This window comes from Sapajus apella, unplaced genomic scaffold (genome assembly GCF_009761245.1).
Source record: "Sapajus apella isolate SASKATOON/1434 unplaced genomic scaffold, GSC_monkey_1.0 scaffold2, whole genome shotgun sequence".
Classification (NCBI taxonomy): domain Eukaryota; kingdom Metazoa; phylum Chordata; class Mammalia; order Primates; family Cebidae; genus Sapajus; species Sapajus apella.
Window position 1 is genome coordinate 88,585,271 of NW_022436942.1, and position 19,921 is coordinate 88,605,191.

The window sequence follows — 19,921 nt, forward strand, 5'->3', positions numbered from 1 at the left end:
TAATGTGGTAAAAGACTTCCTAAGTTCAAATTCCAGGCTATCATTCTTACTAAATCTCCTTAGCTTCATCTCCCTCTTCATTTCACTGCAAATTTAATTTTGGAGAAGGGCGGAGTTGGGGGGCTGTGTTCCAGGGTTTCTCAACCTCAGCACCAAGGCCATCTTGGTCTGGAAGATTCTTTGGTGTGGGGCTGTCCTGTGCAGGGCAGGACATTTATCCACACCCCTGGCCTCCACCCACTATATGCCACTAGACACCACCCCTACTCCCACCGGCAATCACCACCCACAACATCTCCAGACATTGCCAATGTTCTCAGGGAGGCAGGATGTGCTCCCCTCCCACCCCCACCTGGTTTGGAGATCTCCGGTCAAATCGACAGTAAACTTCATGGATGACGCTTCCCCCACAACACAGCAACACTGACTCCTCCCGTGGTCAAGCTGTGCCCGTCCATGGCCCATGTTCATGAGTCAGGAGGGCAGCTTATCTATTGCATGTGTCTCAACGAAATGGGACCCTACTTTCAAGTATGTTCAACAAGCACAGGTCAAACTGTTAGACTCTACCCAAAATATTTCATCACAGCTTCCCTCCCTCCCTATGCCCAAGAGCCCATATTGAAATTTTCTTGTAATTATTAAGGGTTGAATTGTGCCCTCACATCAAAATCCATCTGTTGAAGCTTTAACCCCCAGAACCTCAGAATGTGATGTTCTTTGGAACTAGAGTCATTGCAGATGTGGTAAGTTTGGAGGCGGTCATGCTGCAGCTGGGTGGGCCCCTGATTTAATACGACTGCAGTCCTTACCAAAGCGGGAAACTGGAGCACACAGACACAGATACAAAGAGAACGCCATAGGAAGATAAAGGCAGACGTCAGAGGGATGCTTCTACACGCCAAGGAGCCCCAAAGATGGCCAGCAAACCACCAGAAGACAGGAGAGAGGCCAGAACAGGGGCTCCCTCACAGCCCTTAGAAGCCGCCAACCCTGCCAACACCTTGATCTCGGACGTGCAGCCTCCAGAACTGGGGGAGAACGAGTATCTGTGGCATCAACCACGCGGTCTGAGGGAGAACAAGCATCTGTGGCTTCAGCCACGCGGTCTGTGGTATCTGTCATGGCAGCATTTGCAAACAAATTCACAGAGACACTTATTTTCCCAAAGCCCAGCACATTTTATGTCTTCATTCATTCTCCTGATGTCTCAAGCCAGGAGTTAAGGGAACATATTTAGGGAAGCTGGCCCCAGGTCAATCTGGTTAAAAGCGGAGTATCAGATAGTTATTTGGGAACCTGACCGATAAGAGCAAGGTACCCCAAACCCAGTTACCACCTTCTTCTTTTTTGAGACAGAGTCTCGCTCTGTCAGCCAGGGTGGAGTGCAGTGGCATGATCTCGACTCAGTGCAACCTCCGTCTCCAGGCTCGAGCAATTCTCCTGCCTCAGCCTCCCTAGAAGCTGGCATGACAAACTCCCTCTTAACTGCAGGAGTTTGTAAGCCTTTTCCCCCTTGACTCAGAGAGCCCTGGGATGGGTCCTTCTTGCATTATCAGGCATGATTTTTCTAGTGACTCACACACAGAACACGGACATGTTTCACTCCCAACTGACCACGAAACATGTGTGGTCATTTGTGGTAGCTTTCAGTGCATCTCAAACCCCATGTTTAAGCTACGGGATGAATATTCCCTAAATATTATAAAAGAGAGTTTCTGAACGCAGAGGCAGTGATCCTAGTAAGGCTTGACCCTGCTTTCGTTTTAACTCACGAAACTCTTTTGCTGTACATATCTGTTAAACAGATCTTAGAGTGAGATCTTTCATTCTCCAGAGTTTGAGAAGTCTTAAGTTTATCTGAATTTATCTTTTATTAGTGATTTATTCTGATGGTTACTCACCAGCATGTTCACTGTCAAAAATGTTAAAATATAGAAAAGTGCAGAAAAAGATGACAGGAAAACGATCAAATTCTGCAAAAGTGACAGTACCTTCGATCTGGGAAGTAAAGCATAAAATCAGACACACAGGGAGGGGAGATGCATCATCAATTGTGAAGTTTGTTAAGTTTTAAAATATATATTCATTACTCTTTTAGTACATTCTTTTTCTTATACTCAGCAAATGAAACACTTGTGTGTAATCTAAAACTGGATTTTATTAACTTACTTCAAAGCCACCCTCCATGAAACTTAGAATACTTTATTCACAAGGAACAATAGTTTCATAAAATTCCTAATAGAGTGCAGTTTTATCTACTAGAAATAGTAAAATCAATTTAAGTCAGCTTAATTGAAATGGAAAATTATGAATTCACCTAACTGGAAGTCCTGGCATGGATCAGCCTTCAGGAATGACCTGATCCAGGGACCCTACCTGGCAAGTACCTGGCTTCTATTCTTTTCTGTATATCAAATTTGCTGTCAGGCTGGAATCACATGGGTTCAGCAGGACCAGTCATCTTTGCTTGACAGCAACCAAGGGAAGGAAGGGCAGACGTACTTCCAGAAGCTCACATACATGAAAGAAAACCCTTTTCTAGTAGCCACCTAAGAGCCTCTCCTCATCTCTCATTGGCCAGAGTTGGATCACAACCCCTTGTCCAGGACCAACCCCTCACAAGGGCTGGGGTTCTAAGGCCAAAGGAGCTCAGCCTTGGCTACAAGGGTTGGGATCCTTGGAGAAGGGGTGGATACCTAAAAAAAACAACTTCAGCTGGAGTTCTGTTTGGCAGGAATAAATGAAAAATGGATGCCAGTAAGCAACCAAGTGCCTTCTCAATTCTGTAAGAGTGGTCTGTATGACAGCTTGTCAGAATTCCACTGGGCATTTTCAAGAGTGAAGGGAATTTGAAAGGCAGAGGAAAATCACTGAGCTGGGAGTAACTCGCTGTGCATTTAATAAAATCTAAGCAGAAATCTCTGACAGCGTAGCTTGGTATGACGGACAGCTGGCCATAGACAGCTTTCAACTTTACTGATCTCATCTTTCTTCCCGAGGACTAAACTGAAGCTGAAAGCCCACTCACGCTGCGTAAAATGTATCTGCCAAAACACTGTTGTCCTGAGTTTGGGTCTAAATCTAAGAGGGCTGTTCAGAAACCATTTAAAAATCTTAAGTGCAAGTGGCACACAAGGACCCACCCTGTCAATTTCGTATTTCCATCGCCCCTTAAACCAGTCTACATTTTTCTTCCACAAATAAATGAAATACCAGACACACGAAACATGTTCCCATGCCCTGCCAAGCCTCTTGCTCAACAAGACATCTGGTAGCATCTCCAGCTGGAAGTCCAGTGACGAGCCTGAGATGGGAGTGCTAAATTGGTTCAAATGCAAAATGGAAGGGAAGATCAAAGGGTTGCCTGAAGTCAATGGGGTTGAATTTCCAGATCAAAAGTTAATAGCAAAAGGTTTGGGATTCTTCTACAATTATTAATTAAGCTGTTCAAAGGAATGGCACAGTCAGACCTCACAGGGAATCAAGTATGGAAATGGTGACTCATAATGAGAGTACACTGGAGCTTTCATGTTTAATGCTCAGATCCTTTGAAAAGATAAACAGATATGCCTGATTGCAGCAGGGGATTTATTCAAGTGCAATTATGTTTTCAGTGGTGCTTATTTAAACCTTGAGCCAGGTTGGCCATTTCAAGCCAACAGTCAAGTCATCCCGAATGTACACTGAACAGTGGTGGGGGCACAGGTGCCCCCCACTCTCCTCTGTGTTACTGTAATACTCTTGCCCCCTCCACCAGCCCAGCAGCTACAGCGATCCTTTTAAAATTTTCTAAATGGAAGTCAGCTCGCATCGTTCTTCCATCTAAAACTCCGCAGTGCTCTTCCGCTTCAATTATATAAAAAAACCAAAGTCCTTCCTGGGCCTGCCGGATTCCACCTAGCCTGGCTCCCCTGGCCTCCTCCGCAGCTGCGTTTTCCCCTCACCCGCTCCACCTCCACCACACCAGCCTCCCTGCTGCTCCTCCACAGCCCGGCGCTCACAGCCCCAGGGCCTTTGCACCTCTGCGTCTTCTTCTCCCAGGTACCCACGGGGCTAACTCCCCCACCCTCCAGGTCTCTGGTCATATGTCATCTGAGGCCACCCTGACCGCCTTTTAGAACTCTGCAAATGTCCCCTCCTCCTTACTTTACTTCCTCAGTCTCCTCAGCACTGTGTTTCTTCCCCAAAGCATTTCTCATTTAAACGCGCCACAGTTTTTACTTTTTTGGAACACTTTAAAACTCAGGGTGAGATTCACGTACGAACTATTTTAAAGTGAACATGGCACCAGCAACCATAGCACAACAAATGACCAAAAAGCACATGAAAAGGCATTCAGCATCCTTAGCCATTAGGGAGATGCAAAGGAAATAGATATATACGTGGAATGGAATATTATTCAGCCTGAAAAAAGGAAGGCAGTTCTACCATTTGCAACAGCATGGACAGACTGCAAAGACATTATGCTAAGTGAAACAAGTCAGTTGCAGAAGGACAAATCCTGTAACATTCCTTTTATATAAGGCCTCTAAATGGTGGGGGGTTAGCTGGGGCTGTGAGGGGGGAGGTGGGAGTTGTGGTTCAATGGGTTTCAATCGCTGATACACATGCTGCGTTAGCTCGAGATCTGCTTTGCAGCACTGAGCCTACAGTTAATAAGGTGCTATGCACTTAAAATCGTGTGGAGGCCAGGTGTGGCGGCTCACGCACTTTGGGAGACTGAGGCAGGTGAACTGCCTGATGTCAAGAGTTCGAGACCATCCTGGCCAACATGACAAAACCCTATCTCTACTAAAAATACAAAAAATTAGCTCCGTGTGGTTGTGGGCACCTATAATCCCAGCTACTTGGGAGGCTGAGGCAGGGAGAATCACTAAACCCAGGAGGCGGAGGTTGCAGCGAGCTGAGATTGCACTCCAGCCTGGGCAGCAGAGTGAGACTCCATCTCAAAAAAAAAAAAAAAAATTGTGTTAAGAGGGTAAACTCAAGTGTTCTTACCACACACACGCAAAAGGACAAATAAACACAAGGAAACTTTTGGAGGTGAAGAGTGTGCTTATTACCTCGCTCGTGGTAATAACATGAATGTATACATATGTCCAAACTCAAACTGTATAAATTAACTGGGTACAGTTTTTGATATCCAATTATCCCACCATAAAGCAGCAGGGGGAAAGAAATGCAAGTCAAAACCACAACGAAATATCACTTCCTGTCCTTTACGATATCTATAATTTTATTTTTGGGGGAACTCTGTCACCCAAGCTAGAGTGCAGTGGCATGAGCTCGGCTCACTGCAGCCTTGACCTCCCAGGCACAGATGCCGACCATTTAAAATAACTTTTTAAAAAGTGGAAAGTTACAAATGTTGTCCAGGATGTGGAGAAATTGGAACTCAACGCTTGCTGGCAGGGATGTAAAACGGGAAACAGTGTGGAGGATTTTAAACTGAGTCAGCTATGACCCAGCACTTCCACTTTTTAACTAGGTACCATGCCATTATCAGCTGTCTCTCCCCACTGGATCATGAGTTCCATGAATCAAGGGTGTTGTTTTGTTTGATGCTGGATCCCAGCACCTAGGGCAGTGCCTGGAAAAGATCCCAGCTCAAACTACTTATCAATTAAGTGGATACACATGTGGTTGCTTCTGCATTCTCAGAAAAGAACCAAGCCATCCCCCATCTTATCACTATTACTAGGATAACCATGGGCTCCCTTAACTCAGAAATTCCTGGTAATATTCCATCTACAAAGCCCACCCTTTGCCCCGCCCCTTTTTTTTTTTGAGACAGAGTTTCACTCTTGTTGCCCAGGCTGGAGTGCACCGGCATGATCTCAGCTGACCTCCACCTCTAAGGCTCAAGCTATTCTCCTGCCTCAGCCTCCTGAGAAGCTGGGATTACAGGCATGGGCCACCACACCTGGCTAATTGTGTATTTTTAGTAGAGACAGGGTTTCTCCACGTTGGTCAGGCTGGTCTTGAACTCCCGACCTTAGGTGATCTGCCCGCCTCAGCCTCCCAAAGTGTTGGTATTACAGGTGTGAGCCACTGCGCCTGGCTGTCCCCTCTTTTGAAAGTTTTTAGCTCAATAACATGTATAGGGTCTTTTTTTGTGGATCCTTTAATTTATTACTCTCACATTTGTTCACAGAGCAGCACAAAGGGTGATATGAAAAACACTGTTCATGAAATAAATAGAAAGCATTTATTTCAGGGCTGTGGCCACACAGCGCTCCAATTTTGCTGAAGACGGCAGAAGGAAGAACCAATTCACCGCCATAGCTGATTGTCCTTAAAATAATATTGTTTCTACTCTCAAAAATGAACAGTGAGAATCTGAAAACCCATATTGGAGATGATGCATTTTCTTCCTAGTGGGCTTGTCAAGTATCAGTTCTTGATGAGAACTTGTCATGAAATTCATCATTGATAAAGAGGGTCGAATCTGTAAACTGCCTGCCCAAGGTCAAAGGCTCTAATCTACCAGCCCATAGGCTGAATTCATTTCGCTCAGTCTGCATAGTATTTTTTAAATTTGTTGCCAATTTACACATACACACACTCTCTCTCACACACACACACACACACACATACTCACACATCCACACAATCACACACACACGCACTCATGCAACAATCCTAACTTCTAAAACATAGCAGGTGTTTGGGCGATTCTGGGCCCCAATTCCTGCAAGGCAATCATAGAGAAAGCGAGCTGCTATTGCCCCCTAGACAAGAGGTGTAAGATGGCTTGAAAAATATGTCCACAAATTCTCCGATGCTCCTGTTTTTAAGGACGTGGAGATTACCTTGGTTATGGGCTAAACTTAGTGGCTTGCTTCTAACCAACACAACAGGGAAGCAGTGATATATCACTTCTGAGGTTATGAAAAACACTGTGGTCCCTCTCTCATGAGTCGTTCTAGAAGCAGCAAGCTATCATTTTATTAACAGCCTGTGGAGAGGCCCATGAGCTGAGAGTCAATGCCTCCCGCCAGTGACCAGCAAGGAACTGAGCCTGCCAGCAACCGCGCCAGACAGCTTGGCAGTGACTCATTCTCCAGCTTCAGCCCAGCCTCTAGACTCTGCAGCTCCAGCCGACACCTTGACTGCACATCTCATGAGAAGCTGGAGTCAGATCAGCCAGCCAAGCAACTTCTAGGATCCTGACCCTCAGAAACAGTGAGATAACCAGAGTTTGTTCTTTTAAGTGGCTAAGTTTGGGGATAATTTGTTACACAGAACTTAATAACTGATATAACACAATAACATACAGTGCCACGCTGCTCCACATCTCCTAAGGCTGCGTTAGGGATGACCACTCCAGCCTTTGGGTTTTTCAGCTCCTTCAAAGGGCAGAGGGTGGCTGTGCCTACAGCTTGGGTGGGTAGGGTGGACTTAAAGGCACAGGAAAGAGGAGAGTAGGAAATGCTTTCAAAGGCAGAGACAGTCGGAAAGGAAAGCACAGCAAAGCTGAAAGAGGAGAAGGAAGTCAGCATAAAGAGCTCTGACCAGACGAAACTCTGAGAAAGTCAAACACAAAATACAGCCAGGGAAAATTTAAATTCTTTATAAGCAAGGGGAGCTTTTGAGACACCCAGTCAGGTGAAATTTTTATAGGTATTCACCTAACCATTATTTGTGGATTCAGGAGAAACAACAGTGGATTAAAGACACAGAATATTTTCGCAGATCCAGCTTTTCATGTCGTCCGCTACCTGGAGTACGCATCACGGGAAGGCAGCGTCACCTGTCCCACCACAAACGGATTAATAGAAAGGCTGATGCTTATTAGCTTGCATATGTTCTGATAAACGCGAGTTTGTGACATCACCACATTAGGATTGTGCTCACGTGTGCTCTGAAGTACTTTCCAGGCTGCGGGATGCCTTGTCTCCTTTGGAACCCACCTTCCTATCCTCCACTCTGACTGAAGGGACACTAGAGGGAGACAGAAGCGGGGAGAGCGAGGAGGGAGGTTCTCTGAGGGTGTTTGTCCCTTGTCCCCACATAACTGGGCACTGGCACATCCCAGGGAAGGGGCAGCAGGTTCCTACTTGCCATTTTACCACATTCGCAGGCTCAGCACCACACCCCCCCATGGGCACAGCAGCCACAGTGGCCGGCGCCCCCTCAGGGTCTGGATCCCCTCCACCCTGCCTCTAAGTCATAATCATCCCACCCCTGCCCCCGTCCTCCAGCCTCACGCGGGAAGCCACTCAGCATCCCCTTTTTGCTTTTTCAGGTCTCTAATACCCAACTTGCGGTTCTTCGCAGTGAATTCTCTCGATGGGAATAATTAGCGTGGGCTCTGCCCCCAGACGCTGCCCCACCTGGTACACCTGTGCCTCTCGGCGCACCTTGGCCCGTCTGACCTATGCCTCAGAGTCATCCCACGAACATCACCTGCCATGCACTGAGGGAAAAAAAGGGCTGTGGACCCAGGACCATTATATATCATCTCTCCTCCAAAAGGTGTCCTGCTGACTGGAAATGTGTCATCAGGGTGTCCCTCCATTCCAGATGAGTTAAGGTTCTCTCCACTGTCAGCAACAAAAACCGCCTTTGGCTGTCTTAAGATAAATGTAAATTTACAGGAAGGAGGCAGGGTTTCTTGTAACTTCTAAAGCAAAGCTCAACCAACCAACCTTGCAAGAGGGGAGGCCCAGGACATCTCAAGGGACTCGGCTCAGCAGGGGCGGGGCAGGGTGGGGGGCGGTGAGCACTCCCTCTCCTTCGGCTGCTTCTCAGGTGCTTCAGCTCCCCAAACACCTAGCTTCTCTTCCTCCTGTTCTAAACAGTAAGTTCCCAGGAACCCAGATAGAACATTCTGATTGGATCAGCGGTAGCCCTGCCTAAGTCAGCTCCTGCGCATGGACAAAGGTCCCTGGTGTCCACACAGACCCCAGGGCCAGTCTCAGTGAGCTGTGACCAGACATTCAGCCCTTGATCCTAGCTTCTAATTCCGGGTTGACAATGACGTGCTCCCCTCTGGGAAATCCAGAAGCAATGGGGAGACATGCTCTGCCGCTCCGGAGACTCCAGTGGCAAGGACAGTCTCTGCCAGAAGAACAGCCCTTTTGCCAACTTGATCTGTACGCTTCCTCCCAAGTGCTCAGAGTGAAATGCTTTGCTTTGAGACATCTGTTGAAAACACTTCCAGTTCCCCAATCCCACAGTCATGTCTCTTATGTAAATGATTTGATACACGCTGTTTTGCAAACTCTTTTTTCCAGCCAGCTCCTGTGAGGTGGGCAGAATTATTTGAGTGCCAAGAGGGCATCTGCTGAGTAGGAAAGCTCTATCTGGATCCCAGGGCATCATCCAATGGAAAAAACCCTAACTTTTAAGAGTGGCTTTCTAAAATGTCACATGCCTTCCCCACACAGCTGTTGCAACTCTCAGAGCTGTGTGTTAGTAATGGGACACCCATCTGACATCTAGTGCCTTGGAGATCTGCCCCATCCTCAAGAAGCTGGGGCAGACAGGACATCCCCATGGACCGTATGATCCTCTTCAGTTCCGTGTATAAAATCTTATTCACGCAGGATCGTGGGAAGCGGACGGGGAGTGCCTACTTCACAGTCCAGGATGCTCCAGCTCCCTGGGCCCTGGGACAGCCTCATGTGGCTCTAAGTGAACCACCTGTAATCCCACCACTTTAGGAGGCCGAGGCAGGCAGATCACGAGGTCAGGAGTTCAAGACCTGCCTGGCCAACATGGTGAAACCCAGTCCCTACTAAAACTATAAAAATTAGCCAGGTGTGGTTGCATGCGCCTATAATCCCAGCTACTCAGAAGGCTGGGACACGAGAATCACTTGAAACAGGGAGGCAGAGGCTGCAGTGAGCTGAGATTGCACTATTACACCCCAGCCTGGTGACAGAGTGAGACTCCATCTCAAAAAAAATAAGTGTACAGCACCTCCCTCTTCTCTTGCTCCCGTGCTCACCATGAAAGACGTGTGTTCCCTCTTCACCTTCCGCCATGACTGAACGTTTCCTGAGGCCTCCCCAGCCATGTTTCCTCCACAGCCTGCAGAATCTCGAGCCCATTAAACCTGTTTTCTTTATAAACTACCCAGTCTCAGGCATTTCTTTATAGCAATAAGAGCATGGGCCGATACAACGTGACATGGCCAATTATTTGCATTTAAAAAGCATCCACTGAACGGTTTCTATAAGTAATGAACTCACTGGGGTGAGCTCGCTCGGAACTGCTTTGCTCTGCACAGACTCATTTCACAGGCACCTTTATGAGGAAAGAATGCCGTGTGTGCATGAAACTCACACACCCCCATTATTTCCAAAATACCAAAGGACAGCCCGGGTCTGCTCCACAGAAAGATGAGAAAGAGCCACTCTCTCTTCTCTCTCTGTGATTTATTAAAACCTGGAATTTTAGGCCAGGTATGGTGACCCATGCCTGTAATCCCAGCACTTTAGGAGGCCGAGGGAGGAGGATCACTTGAGTCCAGGAGTTTGAGACCAGCCTGGGCAACACAGTAAAGGCCCATCTCTACAAAAATTACAAAAAAATTAGGCAGGTATGGTGGCTTGTACCCGTGGGCCCAGCTACTTGGGAGGCTGAGGTGGGAGGATTGATTGAGCCTGGGGGGCAGAGGTTGCAGTGAGCTGAGATCACGCCACTGCACTCCAGCCTGGGCAACACAGTGAGACTGTCTCAAAAAGAGAGACAGAACAAAACACAACAAAAAACCCTGAAATGTTAAGCTCTTTATGGGAATAAACTTCAGAAAGGAAGAAAACATTGATATGTCAGCACCTGAAGAACAGCGTAAAACAAGCAGCAACAGAAGGCGACAGGAAGAGGCAAAGCCCTGGAATTAGACAGACCTGGACTAGACCACCTGCTCGACACTTGCTCTGTGCAGCTGTGGAGGCGCCGTCTACACCGCCGGCTCCCCGCACCACCCTCCGTGGAGCAGTGGCTCCAGCAGTCCCCACGACACACAGTCATAACAAGACTCTAACCCAATGAGAACAGTGTTTATCACAACATCAGGTCCCTTCTTATGCACTGTCACCAACGTGATGATTACCGGGAATAATCAGCAAAGGTCACAGAATAAAAATAACCACAGCAATTAAAGCAGCAGAGTGGCCAGGTGCTTTCCTTTACACAGGTGGAAAAAAGAGAAATTCATTGAGCAAGTGCTTGTGGGAGGCCTGCTATGCGCTAGGGGGTGTCGCTGGTGCTGGGAACGCAAAGAGGGGAGGAGACAGGCCAAGGCCCTGTCCTCACGGAGCTTGGGGCCGAATTGATGGCGGGAGCCAAGAAAAAAGGCCACATGAAAGGAAACGTGCTGCAGTCATTTTTTTGGCACTTGAGGGAAGGGGCAGGATAAAAGGCTGAGTTCCAGAAGGGGGGGTGTTTTAAGGGCTCCGCATCATAAAGGGAGGAGGACTGGGGGGTTAGAGATGAGGGAGAGAAGTAGCTCAGTCAGAGGAGGCACAGCCACGCAGAGGTCCCTGCGCGGGAACGACCCTGCTGATTCTAGGAACTGCAGCGTCTGATGCTAGAGACACGAGATGATCAGTGGTTTCTGACCGCGTGTTCACTGCCACACAGTCCTCAGCTACCGTGTCTGCTACTGCCACCCACAGTGACCTTTTTTTGGGAGGGTTGGGGGGACGGCGGCAGAGTCTTGCTCGGTCACCCAGGCTGGAGTACAGTGGCACAGTCTCGGCTCACTGCAACCTCGGCCTCCTGGGTTTAAGCGATTCTCCTGCCTCGGCCTCCAGAGCCGCTGGAATCACAGGCACATGTCACCATGCTGGGTTAATTTTTATATTTTTAATAGAGATGGGTTTCACCCTGTGGGCCAGGCTGGTCTCCGACACCACAGTAACCTTTTAATGCTCAGTTGGCACCACCTGTATACTCTAGACCCTCCTGCGCTGTCCCACCCACTTGGGACAAAACAGGAAGCTCACTGTGGCCTCCACGGCCATTTGTATCTGGCCCCCATAGCCTCTCAGACCCACCGTCTGCTGTGTCCCCTTCGCTCACTCTGCCGCCCCACACTGGCCTCTCTGTGGACCCTCAGAAACCCAGGGAGCCCATCTCGGGGCCGTACACGCTGCCCCTTCCCACCTGGACACCCCCAGAGCACCGTCCGCCCTGAGCAGCGTCCGCCCTGAGGACTGTCCGCCCTGAGCACCGTCCACCCTGAGCACCGTCCGCAGCTGCACTCAGATGGTCAGCCTGTCCCGGTGCCCTCGGTCACCTCCAGCCCTTCGCTGCTCCTGCACAGCTGTCCGCGTGCCAGCCATGGGCATCGGTGTATTTAGAGTTTGTCTCACAGCTGGCACGTGCTCCTGAGAGCAGACACTTCAGTTCCCCACTCTGCCCCAGTGCATGAAACAGTATAGCCAGGAGTCATGAGAGGCTGGGGGATGAAGGAAACTTAGCACCAGTGACAGGGACAAAGCGGCCGCAGTGTGGACTGTCCAGGGAGACAAAGTCCCCCAGCCCCTGGAGAACCCACAGAAGTTTTAGGAGGAGGGGCTGCCCACTGCTCATACCACTGAGGTCCCAGCTACTTGGACATGTCAGCAGAGGAGGCCTTTGAAGACCCAGGCACTCCTGAGTCACAAATGAACTCACAGGAACCCCAAACATGGAGTCACCCCCCAACCAACATTCATAAGAAACGCATCGATTTTCCTTCTTCCCGGCTCGCATCAGCGTTGGGTATAGAAGGGTCCTTACTGTGGACACTTGGCTCCCTGGGCCTGATGGCGGACTCATCCTTTACGAGGCGGCTGGAGCTGACCAGGGTTTTCCATCCCTTTCCCCCGTGCGCAGCTTTCATTCAACTGCGTGCACTTGCTGGATGATTCTAGAAAGCTGACAGGGGCAGGGATGTGACAGCGATTTCCACAGCATGATGTGTGGTTATAAAAAGCACGGCTAGAAAACAGACACAGAGATGCAAACAGAAGAAGGCAGCAGCTTACGCTCATTGGAGTTAGTGAATCCAGAGGCTGTACGGGGCCCACATGGCTTCTCGGTGGAGAAGGGACAGAGCTCTGGGGAACGCTGGCGTGCAGCCAGTACATGTGCAGCAGGACGGCCCTCGTGTGCTGTCACCACAGGCCGGGGCCAGAGGGATGCGCCAACCAACTTAGGGGACAGGCAGAGCCAGGCGGGAGCTGGGGTAGGAGTGGGGTCAGGAGGGCTGTGGGAGCTGTGAGGAGGGACCCAGATTCCACCACAGGGCGTCCTTACCCCAGGGGGACAGAGCTGCCACGGCAGCTGCGAGTGCACCAAGCCTTCTTCCCACAGCCACGCTGGCTGCCGCCAAGCAGATCCAGTTCAAATGCCCAGAGTCTGCCCCAAAACGTGGTCAGACCACAAAGCAGACACGGCAGCCTCTGAGGAATGAGTGAGGCAGCACTGCAGGCACATAAAGCAACGGCTTCGGCAGAAAGAGGTATAGAGGCATTTATTCTATATATGGATATTCTATATGTATGTGTTTATTACACACTTCATATATATATTTTATATATTTATATATTGTAAATAATGTAAAGTAAAAGACTTGGAGCACAGGGATGATGATTGCCAAAATAACTGTTGGATTGCAGTAGGATCAGAGGTAAATATTTAATGTTCTTGATTGTTGGTATGATACTTTTAAAGACAGAGAAGTGTTTGTGCGTGTGCATGTGTGTGTGCACGCGAGTGGATGTGCACGTGTGTGCATGTGTGTGCTGCGTGTGGGTGCATGTGAGCATGTGCATGTGGGTGTGTGTGCACGTGTAGGTGCGGGAGTGCGTGTGGGTGCGGGAATGCATTTGTGCGTGTGGGTGCGGGAGTGCATTTGTGCATGTGGGTGCGGTGGTGCGTGTGGGTGCGTGAGTGCATTTGTGCGTGTGGGTGCGGGGGTGCGTTTGTGCGTGTGGGTGCACGTGGGTGCGTTTGTGCGTGTGGGTGCATGAGTGCGTTTGTGCGTGCATGAGTGCGTTTGTGCGTGTGGGTGCGTGTGGGTGTGTGTGGGTGCGGTGGTGCATGTGGGTGCAGGGGTGCGTTTGTGCGTGTGGGTGCGGGAGTGCGTTTGTGCGTGTGGGTGCGTTTGTGCGTGTGGGTGCACGTGGGTGCGTTTGTGCGTGTGGGTGCATGAGTGCGTTTGTGCGTGTGGGTGCGGGGGTGCGTTCGTGCGTGTGGGTGCGGGGGTGCGTTTGTGCGTGTGGGTGTGGGAGTGCGTTTGTGCGTGTGGGTGTGGGAGTGCGTTTGTGCGTGTGGGTGCGCACGTGCTCCCTGAAGACCTAGATGTGCTGAGAAAATCAGCTGCATAAATGTGTCAGCCATTCTCTGATCTGGGTCTGATTAGACAAGGGCGATGTGTCTGAACAGAGGCTTTGAAGTCTAGAGAGGTGAGCCTAGCACAGGGCAGGGTGTGCCGGCCCCCACCTGGGGGGCTGATGGCTGGGTCTGCTCCCCAGTGACAGGGTCTGGTCTCCAAGGACGTGAGGCGCAGGGGTGGGGCAGGAGGGTGTAGGTAGAGAAACGCAGGAAGCCAGGTCATCATGGCACAGCCAGGTGGCCACACTTTGGGATGTGTGTCATTTTCACAGCTCTCCGGGCTGATCTGGGCTAGAGCATGGCTGTCCATGCAGAAATCCCCTCCCCTGCACGTCCCTCCCCATGCTCCCTCCAGCTCACTTCCCAGCCTCCACCCACATCTCTGCAGGCACGCGTGGAATTCAGAAGTGAAGAAGAGAAAGAATTGCCAATTCTAATGGGAATGAAAATGGCAAGCAGAGAACCAAGCAGCCAGGTCTGTCTCCCTGAGTGGGTCTCCATGTGAAGGGATCACCACCATGCTAAGAGATGACACGCAGTGAGGTCAAGCTTAATTTCCCTCCTTCAGAGAGATTTACACTGAAACATAACTAGCAAACAAGGTAATCTAAATGAGAAATTATCAAACAAATCAAAATAAGACCTTGTCATAAACACTACTTTGTTTCTAGCCGGAGATAGATAAATGCAAGAAGCAGCATTTTGAAAAACAGCAGCAGGTATCCTGTGTGTGGAGGAAGCGGTAACATTCACAGCCCACATGTTCATCATGGAGGGGGACATCCCACATGGTGAGACACCTCCTTCCCTAGGTACTCAGACACAAGGGAAAAAGCTCCTCTTCCCCAGTCAGCCTAAGAAAATCCCCACCACAGAGTCCAATTCTCAACTCATTCTATTGCCAACAACATAAGAGAATTCTGGGGCAAGTTATTTCCTTTTAAAGAAGTCTGTGATTGCCATCATTTTATTTTTTTATATAAAGTTTCCAGCATGTTTGAGAGACAGAGACGCACCCTGAACCCAGGGGGCCCCAGGCAGGTCAGCAGCTTCCCCTTTCTGGTCTGAGGTCTCACAAGCCACAGCATCTGTAGCACATCAAATCCAGACTGCCGGGAGCACAGGAAGACTGAACACTGGCCCCCGGCTTTTCTCCAGGACGCCGGAGAGGGCATTGGAAGCCCTGAGCAGCCCACTGCCTGCCCTGGGGCTCACACCCCCTCTGCCACTGCCTCCCTGTGCACAAGCTCCTTGGGCACTGTGGCCATCACCCACTGCTTGCCAAGCCTGGTTCACTCCATCCACTTACAGGGAGGACAACTTCCTGGGCCCTTTCATTAGCTGGGCCCATGCGGCCAGTTCTCACCCATGAGCTGTGAGCAGAGGCCTGAGTGCTGACGCCCTGTGCCGAGTCCTCCAGAATCACACCCCACCCCCGCCCCCAGCAGTGGCCTGTGATGCTCATAGTACCAGAGCTGCTGGGGTCCCTGAGGGACAACAATGGGCAGAAGTCCCCAGCAACCCAGACGGACATGCTGCTGAAGCAAGAAACACACTTCAGAGGTTGGGTGTTGTTTGCTGCTATGGCGTGAGCTAACCTCTCCAGGCAGACACGGGAACAGAATTCCTCTCCTTCAACCCTTCCATGCAATACTCATGTGACATGTCCACCAAAGTAAAGCCAAATCCCCATCAGTGAATACGTATTTTTCTACCAACACCAACAACGCTACAGTGTCTGTACTGACGCGTAATAACTATGTGTCTGCTCCTCAGTGCCTGCACCTGTGCGGCCCTGTTCTAGGCACTAGGGATCCAGAAATGCAGGAAACACACAAAGTTTTGTCTTCCTTGTGGAGGGAGAGATCACAGACAGATACAGTGTGCTGAGGGGATGGAGGATGACAGAGAAAGGCGGTCAGCAGAGGGAGGTCAGCAGAGGCTGCCTGCAGGTGGCTGCACTGGAGTCGCTCACATGGGCTCACAGGAAGGTCTCCTGAGTCGTGTTTGCTGAAGCCATCTGGTAACTTGAAAATAATCATGGTGGAAATATTTACACCATGGGAACGGGCAAACCACAAACCAAAGGGTTCTGGGCTTTTTCTTGACTCCCTCAGAAAGCTGGTTAACAGCGCACCCCCGGATATTTGAATTGAGAGCAGATAAGAATGAGGGGCAAGCCCAGTGGCTCTTGGCAGTGAGGAGGAGCACTGTGGACAGAAGAAACCACCCGTGCGGAGACACCGCAGTGGAGATCCTGTGATATGCAGGGAGGCCAGTGTAGGGACTGACAGGCAAAGGGGCTGTGGACAGGTGAGAGGAAGAGTGGGCTGCAGATTGGACATTGTAGACCACGGTAGGGACACTACTTTGGATCCTGAGCAGGAGAAGACATCTTTTTGACCTTTCTGTATCTTTTAATGTATATGCTGAAACCACAGACCCAAAGCAAAAACTAAAAACAGGGACAGAAGGAAGGTAGAGTTTCATGACCAGAAATATGAGCATTTCCTTACAAGAGCAAGGGTCCCATGTGCTTTGAGAGTCACTGTGAGCTGCGCTTCTAGACCCTGTGCACAGCAGCCTCAGCAGGTTGGCCCACAACCCTCAGAGCACTAAACACCCTACCCATGGGCAGCCGGCAGGTGTCCAGCGGCATGCCGGCATCTGAGTTGCGCCGGGTGAGGATCTCCCCCCACGGGAAGCAGACGGCCCCTGCGTGTGTACTTGCTCATACCCAGGACCAAAGTAATCACCCAGAAAAGAGAATCAAGCCAAACTGTTCAGTCTTCCCAGCCAAGTGGCTGGTAAACCCGTGCCTCCCTGGGTCTGGAAAACAGAGAGATGGGGATGAAGCATGAGCTGGCAGGCCAAGGAGGACGGCAGGGAGTCCTTAGCACAAGCTGCTGGCAGCAGCGAGGAGGAGCCCTGCCGAGAGCCGAGAGGCATATGTGTGCACCACATGCCACAAACACAAGCCTCAAGCCCTAAACGAATCACACCAGGATAGAGATTGCAAGATGGCGTGTTTCCATCGCATCTCCAGGCACAGTGCCTGGTAGCAAAGATCTTCATGTAGAAAGAGACTGACGCTGTGGAAGGAGTCGGGGGGTAGAACAGGAACCTTTGGACAGAGATGGCAACAAAGAGAAGTGAAGAGGACGGCCAAGACCTTTATGGAGGAGACACAATGTCCCAGCTCCAGCCTGAGTTTTGCAAGGTCGGGATAGGTTGCATTGCAGAATTTCTCCTTTCTCGCCTGGTAGGATGACCCGCCCCTTTCTCCACTGGCGCTGTGGCTCCGAGCATAGGCCAGAGGCTCAGGTTCAAATCCAGTTCCTTCTAATCACCGTGTGACCTTGGACAATTCCTCGAGCTCTCTGCACCTGTCTTCTCAGCTGTAAAACGGGTGGTGACAGGGCCTGACTTACAGGACAGCTATGGTGACAGATTTGATTAAAACCATATATGGCTCACTGGGTGGAAAGTGGTGCCTAATAAATGCTAGCTATAGTTTTAGCTGCCACTGTATTCATCCCTTCTCACACTGATTTAAAGATACCACCTGAGTCTGGGTAATTTTTAAAGAAAGGAGGTTTCATGGAGTCTGTGAGAAATAGAAAAGTTCCTCTTCAAAGTTTCCTTTCTTGTTAAAAAATAATAATAGTAACTCTTAGGAATAACAGTCTCTTTTAAAGACGAACTTTCTTCAAAGCCTTCTTGCTAGTAGCTCTTTGTGAGGCCCTATCCTATGTAGCCGTTAGACATGCTCACAGGCACGTAATACATTCTATGGCCTTGTACTTTAACCAAGATACCTGTGCTGGCCGCGCTCACAAGCATGTCCCAGCTCGCAGCCTGTGCCCCTTCCTTCTTTGGACTTCCTGTTTGTTCTCCATTGCTTTTACCTGTTTAGAAAAGTTTTAAGTTGTTAGGCAATTGAGTTTTACTTTAGATTGTGAGGTCTGGCTCCAGCCAACAGAGATCTGACACAGCAGTAAAGACAACCCCAAATGCATAAAAGATAAATATGTCTGCTTTTCCTTTGTTTGTTGTATTCTCATAGCAAGATGGCTAACGGGAGCACCCTTTTTGCAGAAAGTAAAACTGCCTTGCTCAGAGATCCTTTGTCTCAGTGCTGATTTTTCTTTGCAGCACAGGGTGTCTGTTTCCAACAGACTCACAGTTCCGCAAGGCTGGGGAGGCATCAGAAAATGTACAATCACAGCAGAAGGTCAAGAGGAAGTGAGGCACATCTTCCAAGGCAGCAGGAGAGGGCACGAGCACACAGGGAAAACCATCAGATCTCGTGAGAACTCCCTCAGCATCATGAGAACAGCACGGGGGAAACTGCCCCATAATCCAATCACCCCCACCTGGTCCCTCTTGCCACACATGGGGATCACAATTCAAGATGAGATTTGGGTGGGGACATGGAGCCAAACCCTATCTGCCACTTCCCTATTGTCATCATCACAATCAAAAATGCCTTTATGTGCAATACAGGAAGCTGACACCCCTCCATCGCATTTGAAATTCAATCCCTCCCCACCCACCAACCCTCAGAACCAACGTTAAACATCTCTTTAAAAAATGGTGATCGGCTGGGCGCAGTGGCTCACACCTGTAATCCCAGCACTTTGGGAGGCTGAGGCGGGTGGATCACGAGGTCAAGAGATCGAGACCATCCTGGTCAACATGGTGAAACCCCGTCTCTACTAAAAATACAAAAAAAAGTCAGCTGGGCATGGTGGCGCGTGCCTGTAATCCCAGCTACTCAGGAGGCTGAGGCAGGAGAATTGCCTGAACCCAGGAGGCGGAGGTTGCGGTGAGCCGAGATCGTGCCATTCCACTCCAGCCTGGGTAACAAGAGCGAAACTCCGTCTCAAAAAAAAAAAAAAATGGTGATCACGTGAAACAGTAATTATATAAGTAACATAACGTATGTGGTATACCAATAACTATATGCCGACTAGCATGATAGCTGTGATCATTTCACAGTGTATACACGCATCAACCATCCTGCCCTACGTCTTACATAGCTGTGGTTTTTACTTGTCAATTATGCCTCAAAAAGCTGGGGGGAAAAATATCTTCTCTGAAAGGCAAATATCAGCTGGATGCTTTCGCGTTAAGCCATTATCACTCAGCAGCACACTGTGGCAATTTGCAGGATTCAGAGATTCCAGGAAAATAAAGGTAGTACAGGCTTGGGAGCTGATGAGTCAGGATTCAGAGATTCCAGGAAAAAAAAAGGTAGTACAGGCTTGGGAGCTGATGAGTAGGCCTGGGTTAGGGCCAGCGCTGGGGCAGAAGCTCAGAGGATTCCATCCATTTGCTTCTGAGCCTTCCTGTTCTCTGCCTTCACTGGCCTTGGGTCCACCCAATGCCTCTTGACCCCTGTCTCCAGAACCATCTTTCTCAAGCATCGCTCTGGATGGTTGCTGCTCTGCACAAGAATCTGGGATGGTTCCCAGCTGCCGGCAGTATGAAGCACAGACCTGCCTGATGTCCAAGACCTCCGGCAGCTTCGCCCTGCCTCACCTGTCCAACCTCACTTTGGCCTGCCTCACCTGTCCAA

At 49.7% G+C, this 19,921-nt stretch overlaps 1 protein-coding gene across 17 annotated transcripts in view; it reads right to left on the reverse strand.

The window, feature by feature from the left end:
• Positions 1-19,921, reverse strand: part of RIMBP2 (RIMS binding protein 2) — a 315,585-nt gene that overhangs the window by 166,684 nt on the left and 128,980 nt on the right. Inside the window, exon 3 of one of the 17 annotated variants that reach the window (XM_032244278.1) lies at positions 7,841-7,947. The exons of the other annotated variants lie outside the window; for them this stretch is intronic. The gene's annotated coding sequence lies outside the window, so the exon portion shown is untranslated. The remainder of the gene's footprint in view (positions 1-7,840; positions 7,948-19,921) is intronic. 17 annotated transcript variants of the gene reach the window in all.